Here is an 11,461-nt window from a genome sequence, read left to right on the forward strand (position 1 = left end):
CTTTTTGAGACACCTCATGTTCAGGAGCTCCCAACATCTCAAAATATTCCATCCCCCACCTGGCATGAAGAGACACGAGGCACAGGGCTGAAAGTACCCATCCAGCTTGCTATCAGATCCCTGCTGCCATTTTAATCCCCAGTTATTTCTTTGCTCAAGTTCTGATGCAGAGCCAAGGGTAATACCAGTGCTTTTACATCAAAGGGCTGTACAAACGTTAACTAATTGCAACACATAACTGAGGTAGACAAGTAATCTAAGATGCCCCAGGGAGACAAAAACAAATGTCTAACTGGATTATTTTATTAGTCAAATTCCCCCGTGGTACAAAATATGCATTAGTGTCGGGCCCAGCAACATTTACAGCTGTAAAAGATAATGAGCTTCTGGGAAAAGATCAAGAGAAAACCCTGATCAGATGGAATCTGTGATTAGAGCTGAGAACTGGGACAGATTAATATTACTATTAATGAGCTAAAGGATGGGCTTGAGCTAACAAGATACATGGGCTGAAGAGCAAAGAGAAAAATGCAGCCACATGTTATGGCTTATGGCAGCAGGATTAAATGCTTACAGTTTTCCCAAAAGGAAAAAAAAATTAAATAAAAAGCCATGTTTAGAAAATAAACCTGAATGTAGCAAAGAACATTCCTCTGGAAAGAAGGAGCTTGGGTGAAGAGCTGAAGTGTCAGAGCCAGGCAGGGGAACAGGGTGCTGTGGTTTGGGGTAGGTGTGTGAGAGCTGAAAACCACCTGAAAGTTGGTGTCTCTCTGGCCAAGCTCAGGGAAGCAGCAGCAGCACCCCCTGAGTGCTGGATTTTCCAAGGGAGAGCATGATCCTTGTTCCTGAGTGCAGGATTTTCCAGGTGAGAGCATGGTCCTTGTCCCTCTGTCCCAGCAGGGGACACACCAAGGGGCACAACAGGAGGGGCACACCAAGGCACCGGAACTGCTGGAACACTCAGCAGGCAGAGAGTGATACCCAAACACCCAGAGGCAGCACTTGAACAAGCTGAGCAGCCAAGAAAACAACCCCGAGGCAGGAGAGAAACTCAATCCCCAAGAAAACCACCTTTAGAAAGCCCCAAGACAGGCAGGCACATGTCTGGAGACAATGGTATCTCTCCTTGGTGGGGCCAGGCCCTTTCAGAGCATCCCAGCTCTCCAGGAGCTGCTGGAGCCATCAGCTGCCCAGGTTATTTTTAAACCACAGAGTTATTTTTATATTATTTACAGAGAGGCCACCCCCGACCATCACCAGAAAGAAATCTTGAAAGAAGATGCAGACTCTATTTTAGGAGACACATCTAACTCCCCATCACTCTGTTTCCAATGCATTTACTTCAAAGAAGAAGAGACATAAAAATAACACTTCCTGAATGAGAGAGAGAGAAAAACTGGAATCACAGCCCAAGGGAGAAAGCAAGCTGGAGCAATTCAAGGAACTTTGGGGTTTTTTTCATGACAATTTCTCACTCTCTGCTCCAGAAATCAGCACTGCTCCATCAGCATTTCAGTATGGGAAGTCCAGCAAGTTCCTGGAGAACAATTCACCCGTGCCTTACTTCCAACATCCCTTGTGAAAACCTTACTGAAGTGCTCCACAAAGAAACAAGCAGTGAAGCCACTTCTCAAGAGAGGAATGAGGACTGCCTGGGCAGAACATCAGGAGATCCACATCCCTGGGGACAGCAGGGCAGGAGGAGCATCCTCATGGGAAAGGGTGGCCAAGATCCCAGAGTGGAAGTGAAGAGAAAGGCAGGACAAGCTCCAGGGTTTCTGCACCCTCAGAAGGAAGGAGGAGTGTGGCTTCAGTGCTGGCAAGCAGAAGTCAGAGACCACCACCAGTCCCACCAGGAGATGGACACACTGCTTCTCCATCAGTGTCATCTGATGCCACCTCACACGTGGCACAAACATCCTCAAGTCAGCTGTCCCCATGTTAGTGACAGAACAGACACCTCCCCTCAGTGCTCTGCCTGCCTTGGATTCAGAAGCTCAGATTACCAACTAATTACCACAGGAAGATCCTTTGAACAAAGATCATGCCCTGTTATGCAAAAAAAAAAACCCAGAAAACCACCCACCAGAAGTGTTTCATGGGTAAAATCAGCATGAGCAGCAAACCAGAGCCTTCTGCTGCTGCTCCAGCTCCTCCAGAGGCTGGAACTGGTAAACACCACTGGGAGAAACCCCCAGTTCATGGTCAGGATCACTCACACCAGTTCCCCCACGTTCCCTGTGCTTCCCAGTTCTGCTGGAACCCTGCTGTGCAAGGCAAGGAAGGGGAAGAGGCTTCCCAGGGACCTCAGCCAAATCTTCTCCTGTCTGTCCTGGTCACTGACACCCTGGACTCCCTTGTCACAAAGTTCCCACTCCTAAAAATAACTCTTTTTACCTAAAAATGCTTCTTTGTCAGCTCTGCTCTGAGAAAGGAGTTGGTTGCAGACACCTCATGTCCTGGTGCTGGGAAATTTCCTTTTGATTTCTGGAATATTTTTCTTCCTGTCAGGACATGCATTTTATTGTTGTTTATTTTGCATTATGAAGCCTGCAGTTTGGTTTTTGTTTCAAAGCCTCCCCACTCTTGCATTTAGAGAGAGGAATCCCCTCCCCAGCTGCACTCTGCCAAGGGTAAAAATGGGGAGAAAGCAGAGGGTGGGGAGCTTGGAGATGGCCTCACTGGGGTGAAGCAGAGAAAATAATCCCAAAACTGCAGCACAATGTCCTGCTGAGGCCACCTCACCATCCCAAGCTGAGGGGCTACCAGCTGGTAGTACAGGGATTTCTTCAGTAGTGTAACAGCAAGCTGTCACCAAAAAAAAACCCCAAATTAAACGGTAGCTGCTTAGAAACTTCATCCCAGCTCATTCTCTGTGCTCTCAAGACCTTTTATTTTTTAGTATCTTTATATTTATTTTATACTGGGTGCTGCTAAGAGCTGCCACTGAGCTAGGAGAACATGAAGCATGGGGTAAAACTTGAAGACATGGCTAAGGGGGAAACAGGAACAATGCCTGCAGGGCTTGGTGAAAACTGGAGCCAGGTTGGGCTCAGGGCTTGCCTGACCCTGCAAAAACCCCATCTGGCCCCAAACCCAGCACCCAACCCTCTGTCCCGTGCTGGGACACAGCTTCACACATCCCCACAGCTGCAGAAAGGCTCTGCTGGGAGCAGCTGGTGCTCTCCATCTGCCAACAGCTCAGCTTTACCTCCAGGAACTCCCCAGGGATAAATTCTAAAAGACAGCCTATTAAGGTAATTAAATTAAACCAAACGATTCTTAATTATGGCTCTCTCATTATATACATCCCAGCCACAGGTTAAGAATCTGAGGAAGAAGCATGCTAGCTCCAAATTAAATACTGCTTTCCCATAGCATAAAGGATTTTCTACAACATGAAGCCTGCACAGAGCACTCATTCATCTGGGGCACGGGCAAAACTTCCCCTGGAAACTCATTTTTCATAGGAAAAGGGGTGTGGCAAACAAAGGAGGAGGAAATTATTTCAACAACATGGAGAACTGTTGGGTTGTGGGGTTTTTTTTTTCCTCCTTACTCTCACAGGAAGTCAGCCAACACCAAGACACAGAAATCCAGCAGAATCCAAGCCTTCAAAGGGAGGAAGGAGGAGGCTCTTTTGGATGGATGCCATCACCATCTGCTCCTGAGATTTCTTTAAAGCACTGATGATTTTTTTTTTGCTTCCCCCAGCATTTACAGCACAACTGAAAGCCACACAAAAAAGATCTCTCCCTTGTCATTGCCTCTACAGCATTTTTTTTCTTCCCAAGAAAGGTGCTGCAGAAGAGGGCAGATCTAGAGCAGTGTGAGAACTGACAGCATTCAGGAGCCACTGGGATGATTTTTCTCCATCAGAAAGTTCTGCTGAAATAACCAACCTGAAGAAGACAGGAGCTTTAGTGGGCAAGGCAAAACATCCCAATGCTGCCTCTTCACCACCTTCCCTCTGCTACTCAGAGCCCTCCCTGCTGGGAAAGAGCCTCGTGGTGCAAACCTCCTGACTCTCCTCCTGCCCAGCACCTTCCACAAGTGTTTAGTCTTTCCCAGGGTGTTTGGACATTTACAAGAAAGGCAGGAAATCCTCTTCCCAAAGCCATTCAAAACCTTCCAGGGTCTTAAAAGAGAAAAAAACCCAAACAACCTTTCTATGCTGGTCTGCTAGCACAATGAAGGCCACTGCCCTTGCTCCCAACTACTACAGAAGGCAAAAAAAAGATATTAAAGCACCAGGATTAGGTGTGAGAAGTTTCTAGGGTACAAAGGAGGTGACTTAAGGAACTGGTGAGATGGTGGCACCACTCAACAATGAGCCTCATCTTCATTTGCTTCCCTCATGCAGCCCTCTGCAGCAGCACTTAGAAAGCAGCTCTAAAGCAAATTGTTCTCCAAGGGAAAAAAAAAATTATCTTTTGGTTTTTTGTTTTCCCATCAAACTGATGTTTTGAAAAAGCAGCTCTGGACATTTTCATGGACACCATCTACAGCCAGCTCTTTGTCTTAAAAAGAAACTTTCTTCTGATGGGAAGCCACAAGACCAGTGTGTAAGCAAAGTGAAGGGCTCACAGCTTGTACTCAACACCCTCACACAGAGAAAAGCTCAAGGATATTATGTGCTCCCTCCCTTCATTTTTTTTTTTAGAGTTAGACTCTAAGCTCTTCAGGGAAAGATAAATATAATGCCTTTATTTGTGATTCAAATTACTTATAAAATTGGACACTACATAAATAAAAAGCCCTCAAAAGACTTATTTTGAAAGCTGCAGAAGAGTCAAGATGAAAGGAGTGATATAATTAAAGATCTCCATGGTGGATTTTCTCCAGAAGACAAGCAGCTGTATTCCAGTCTGACCCTGAAGTTAAGAGACAATTCTGCCAGCAGCTAAGGAGATGAGCCTGCAGAAATGAGGATTTCATTGCCCAGGAGAGCATCTCTGTGCTTACACTGAAATGTTTAAGAGAAAAACATTCATCAGGGTTTAATATGAAGTGACACAAAGTCTGCAGGACCCTCCCACCCCTCTAAAGGGGTTTTGCCAGGAATTCACATTCCAAACACAATTCCAAAACCTGAGGAGGCATTTTAAAAAAATCAAAGCTTAAATTTGGAGCTGCCAAAATGGTGTTTTATTTGTTCCTCTACTTGTATCCTTCATATACTAAGAATATGAAGAATCTGTACATTATGGCTTTGCATGATTCTGACAGAGGATACTAAAACTTGAAAAACAAAGAGGTTATCAGTTGAAATGGAATTCCTCACAGGATGCTCTTCTTGACCTTTTGGAATTGATGGATACACTACAATAAAGATATTATGCAGCTCCCCTTTTACTCAAAGGTTAAAAGATTAGAGAGGATGCCTGCTAAAAGCATCAAAGCAAGTTTGCTGGTTTGGGTTTTTTTATAGAGAACTACCAAACAGGCCAAGAAAGGAGCAGCACATTTTGCTAGCCAGGGAAATCACCCAAATTCACCTCTTGTCAGGGAAATCAGGTTTTCAGGAAGGAGCAGCCCAGTGGTGCAGCAGCACAGGAGAGATGGGAGGAAAGGGGGGAAAAGGGGAGAAGCCAATGCACTGAATTCCTGAGGGATTTGTCCTGCGGTAAGGAAGAGTCATTACAATGTAACATTCCTCTGCTCATCAGATCTGGTTAACCCCAGTTTGATGCCTGGCACTGAACCCTACCCACAGCAAGCCACCCGTGTCCCACAGCCACCTTCAACTCCAGGTAAAAGGGAAAAGCCTTTTTACTCAGCTGGGCTACCTCCAGTGCAGAGCTCACTAATGGTACCAAGAGTTCATTAGCAGGAAGGAATCCTTCTGGGTTGCCTCTGGAGCTGAGAAAGCTTTTTTCTATATTATCATTTTTTCCTGTACTAATAATCCCTCCGAGCTCCCCCTTACACCTCACCAATGTAACACGAGGAACATCAAAGCATCTCTGCTTCACAACGTTCTGAGGGATAATTCAGCTCCCAAAACAACCATGCCCTTGACTTCTCCTCCTTTTACCTGTGGCACACTGAAAATCCCAGTGTTTGCCATCCAGCTCTTCACTTCCTACAGAGCACACCAAGGAACATCCGAAGTCCCCAGGTGCAGGAAGGTCCCAAAGAACTGGGACATCAGTGGTGGGACATCAGTGGTGCTGTTGCTGCTCAGGTCATTGCAGATTTATCCAACTTAACTCCCCTCAGACCTCCCCACACCTCAAACAGCCCTCACCACACCTCACTGCCATGGAGAGAAAATGAGGGGGGAAGAAAACCCAGGAGCTGGAAGAGCAGCCTGCTGAAATCCTTTCATTCCTGGGGAAGCAGGGCTCATCTCCCAGCACAGGCATCAAGAGAAGCCTCAAGGTCACCAAGCTTGTTTGCACACATACCAGCAAGCAGAGAAGTGGGAGCTAAAGCAGGACAGTTTTGATCAGGTGCCTATGAAGTGGTTTGCTTTTCCTTTTGGAACCTTTCCTAAGGTGGGACTGAGCATTTCAGCTTCCAAACCTGCTGTACCCTGACATCAGACGTGGGCTTTATTGAGGGATGTGCCTGCTCAAGCACATTTCTCTCCCAATTATCAAAAAAATCATTTAGGGAAGACAAGGCTATGGTGCAGCCCTAACTCACTCTATGCTGACCTTCCAGACTGGATCCAAAGCTTCCAGAACACTCATTTCCCAAAAGTATTCCATGCCAGTGCTGGCACTGAACTGTGGCAAACCAGAACCTTAGCACCTGGCTTTAAATGATATTTTCCACAGAAGACACAGAAACTGCCCTGAGGCAAGGCAGAGGAGTATAATCACCTCATGTAGAGCTCCATCCAAGCCCACCCTCATTTTCATACCAGAAATCTCCTTCATTTCCCTACAGCTGGCTGTGACCTACTAACTACCACCTCTCTAATTAACAACCCCACAGCTCCCACTGCTAGGTTTTCCTGTGATTTCCTCACCACAGCTATACAAGCATACTTTCCAACCACAAAGTTGGTTTGGCTGCCTTTAAATCCCAGGGCAGCACCATGAAACCCCTCTGCTTCACTTCTCTATCATCCTCTGAATTCTGGGGGAAGCAGAAACCCCTCCCCATGATTACCTCAGCTGTTTAATATTAACTTTACAACCACTTCCTGGTGCAGGATCACTCCTGTTATCTAGCACAATTGCCAGGAAGTTGAACAGGAGCCAGCAGTGTGCCCAGGTGGCCAAGAAGGCCAATGGCATCCTGGGCTGGCTCAGGAACAGTGTGGCCAGCAGGTCCAGGGAAGGGATTCTGCCCCTGTGCTCAGCCCTGGTGAGGCCACAGCTTGAGTCCTGTGTCCAGTTCTGGGCCCCTCAGCCCCTCAGGAAGGAGCTTGAGGTGCTGGAGCAGGTCCAGAGAAGAGCAAGGAGGCTGTGAAGGGATCCAGCAGAATTGCTGTGAGGAAGGGCTGAGGGAGCTGGGGGTGTTGAGGCTGGAGAAGAGGAGGCTCAGGGGAGACCTCATCACTCTCTGCAACTCCCTGAAAGGAGGTTGGAGCCAGGGGGGGGTTGGCTCTTTTCCCAGGCAACTCTCAGCAAGACAAGAGGGCAGGGTCTCAAGTTGTGCCAGGGGAGGTTTAGGTTGGAGATGAGAAAGAATTTCTTTCTGGAGAGGGTGATCAGGCATTGGAATGGGCTGCCCAGGGAAGTAGTGGATTCTCCGTGTCTGGAGATCTTTCCAAAGAGCCTGGATGTGGCACTGAGTGCCATGGGCTGGGAACTGCAGTGGGAGTGGATCAAGGGTTGGACTTGATGATCTCTGAGGTCCCTTCCAACCCAGCCCATTCTGTGATTCTATGAAACAGTCTGGAAGTGAAAGGGAACACAGGTAGGAGGAGCAGCATCCAGTTCAGCACACATCTTGGTAAGTCTTTTGGGGCAGAATTCCTATTTTTCACACTAAGGGCAAAAGAGAAGCTTCCCTTCTTTTTTCCAGCAACCAAAAAAAAAAGAGAATACTATTTAAACCTTAAAACTCTCCATGAATCCAGAGACAGTAACATCTCAGCACTGCCAGCCAACAGACCAGGTCTTGCTACGAGATGCAGGACAACACAGATTCTGTGTTTTCAGCCTGAACTCCTTCACTGATGTGCCTTAATTACTGTGCAGGTAAGGAGGAACCATGGTATTTCATTTGCAAGGTCTGGCCGTTTCCTTCCAAGAGGAAGGACTGCAGCCCAAGCAAAGAAATCATCACTTACTCCCAACATGGCTGAAGCCACAGCCACCTGCACAGCAGCTCCTGCTGCTGCCAAAATGAAGGCTGCCATCCATTTTGCACCTCACTCACTCCACAGACCATTTCCAGTGGGTCGTTTAAAACCACAGTTCCAGGGATGTTTTGTTTTTTTTTCCTTACAAAGCCCAGTTTGCTGTGTCCAGTCCCTGTCAAACCTCTGGGGTTCCCTCCTCCTAAAATTTACCTCATTTTTCTTTGCTCTCCATTGATTTATTTTTTTTTCCCCACCAGCCCCAGTCCAGCCACACAGCCTTCACCTCCCAGCTCTGGCTGCACACCCTGGTCCCTCCATCTGTCCTTCTGTCTCCTCTTCCTCACCCTCTGTGTCCTCCCCTGTGACCTTCCCTCTCCCCCTCCACTCCAAGCTCCCTCACTCCATCCCCTCAGCACCCCAACCTCTGCTTCCTGCTCAGGTGCCCTCCATCTCCCACAGCTTCCAGACCTCAGCTTCTCCCCCCTGCCACCCCAAACTGCTGTTCCCTGTCCCCCGTGTCCCCACATCACTCCCCCCACCCCAGTGTCCCCATTCTGTCCCCCCCTCTCCATCCTCCCCCCACTCCCATCCCCCCTGCCCCATTCTCTCCCCTCACCCCCCAACTCATGGCCCCGCCCCCTGCTGCCCCACCCACAGTAGCCCCGCCCACCCCCCCTCATTAACATAAACCCCGCCCCCTCCTCCCTTTAAGCTCCTCCCATACCGCAGACCCCTCCGACCCCCCCCCCCCCTCCGGTTATTCCCGGTTCCCCCCTTCCTCCCTCACTCACGGGGTCGGTTCTTGCGGACCGAATCCCGGCGCTGGCGGCTGACGGAGCCTCCCCGTTCTCGGGGCTGCGGCCCCGCCGCGCTGTCAACGCCCGCCGCGCCGCTGCTCCGCCGCCTCGGGGGTCCGGCATCCGCCGCCGCTGCCGCTCCCACCCCCGCCCGCCGTCGCGGCGGCTTCTCCTCCGGGCCGCCACCGTTGCGCGGCGGCTCCATCCGCAGCCCGGCCCGGCCCCATGGGCCGCCCGCCCCGCCGCGCCGTGCTCCTCACAGCAGCCACCGCCGCAGCCACCGCCTGCAGCGCGCCTGCGCTCCCGGCCCCGCGGAGGGGCGGGACGAGCCGTGAGGTAACAGCCAATCGGCGGGCTCCGCCTCGCGGAGCGACAGGCGGCTGCGCCAATGGGAGGCGGGGATTGGACGGCAGCGGGGCGCCAGCCCCGCCCTCTCCGCCCCGCGCTCAGCCGCGGATAATGACAACTGCGAGTAGCCAATGGCGGGGAGGGGGCGGGCCAGCATGCGGCTGCGCTGGCCAATCGCTTTCCTTCGCGGAGAGACTGACACGGCAGCTGTCCAATGAGAAGAGGTGGCGGCCAGTCCGGGGCGGGGCTAAGCAGGGTGACTGACAGGCCCGGTAACTATGGCAACGCAGGCCGGGGCTGGAAGGAAAGCCGCAGTAGGCCCGGCTGGATCGGGCCTCGTGTGGGGGTGATTTACATATGATTTGCATATCATTTACATACGCAGATAGCGAGCTCTCCTGCACTCCCTCACTGCGGGGCAGCTTTGGGGTCCCCCGCCATGCCAGGGGTGGACCCCGAGGCTTCCACCATGGCCGTGCAGGCCCAGCGTGGGCTCTAAACTTCCTCCTGCTCCTCAGCCCTTCCTCCAGCTCCTTCCTGGGCTGGGAAGGACGCTCAAACCTGGGACACTGCTGGTGGCACTCGTGAGGACAGCGTTCCAAAGGTGTGCTTGGAAGTGTCCTGGGTGGCTGCTCCTCTGGGCCGTGTTGGTGGCACTGAGGTGAAATGGAACCGAATGGGATGTTTGTGAGCTCTGTGCAGCCTGGGAGACATCTAGGAGGGGTTTGGATTCCTTAGGAGAGCCAGGATTCCCTCCAGGAGAGGAAGGGATGGAGGGACAGCAGGAAGAAGAAGTTCTGCTGCCCTTCATGAGGCCTCGGAACCCAAACTCCAGTTCTCCAAAGATCTGCCAAGCTCCAGCCACAACAAAATAGGAACCAAACCAAGAGATTCAGGGAGAAGAGACAAAGAAAGAAGGGTCGGGGATTTGGGATCCATCCAGATGGATGAGGTAATTAAGTGCTGATGCATCCTCTTCTTTTAAACTCTTGAGCAGTGTCAACACTGAGCCAGCAGCCTCAGCAGCAGCCATCCAGGGAGCAGAAGAACAGAGGCAACCATAAGAGAGGAGACAATCAACCATCAAGAGGATGACATCCAAGAGGAAAACAGCTTCCCAGACTCTATGAGACCATAACAGCTCCTGTTTTAAGACCATGGAGGTTCCTGGGTGGAATTATGGTTGATGATAACAAACCCAAAGCCAAGCCTGGAGCTGGAACCCAGTGACCCACAGGGCTCTTCACCTGCACTCTGCTAATCTCAGCTCACCACAATCCTGGGGCATTAATTCGATCCCCAAGGGATCAGTGACTGATGTTCAGAGGAAAAAAAAGGTGTCATAGCTTCAGGAAGACTTTGCTGAATTCTGGTTGCTGTGGGTGAAAACAGGGCAAGGAGCTTGGCCAGATTTTGTTTGTATGATTTTAATATCCTGTTGGGCAACTGCAGGAAGGATGTTGGTACTGATAGGAGATAAAGTAACACTGCTCTGAGTAAAAATACCTTCACAAAAGCCCTGCTGGTTTGGGTGATGTTGCTGTCTCTTTTCTCCAGCCCCAAACTGTTCAGCAAATGAGAAGCAGCACCTGGGGAGCAACCACCACTGGTCCCTGCACAGCAGATCAGAACCCAGGGTGTCAGAGGTGGCCCAGGAAACAGGAAAACCCAGGAGAAAACCAGGGAAAACCAGCTGCAAGCCTCCAAAAAACAAAAAAACCAAACCAGGAGGGCTGGTTGGATCCTTCTGTGCAGCCTCCACTTCCCAGGCAGGTGAATCAGGTGATTTCACTCTCCAGTAAAACTCTCCTAGCTCCAGAGAGGCTTCAAAAGCTGAGATCCACCCCCCTCACCTCAGAAACACACACAGCAACCTCACCAGTGGGATGTGAAGTGGCAAACGTTTTTATTACACAGTGAGTAAAAGGCTCTTGTGTTTGCTTTTTTAAGAAGATGTGCAAGGGGACACGGTTCCCTCCTGCAGGGTCATCTATGATTTAGCTTTTAAAGTGCTACCTGACAGCTGTAAAAACACTGGCACTTCCCAGCAGGA

This window comes from Calypte anna, chromosome 4B, assembly GCF_003957555.1.
Source record: "Calypte anna isolate BGI_N300 chromosome 4B, bCalAnn1_v1.p, whole genome shotgun sequence".
Classification (NCBI taxonomy): domain Eukaryota; kingdom Metazoa; phylum Chordata; class Aves; order Apodiformes; family Trochilidae; genus Calypte; species Calypte anna.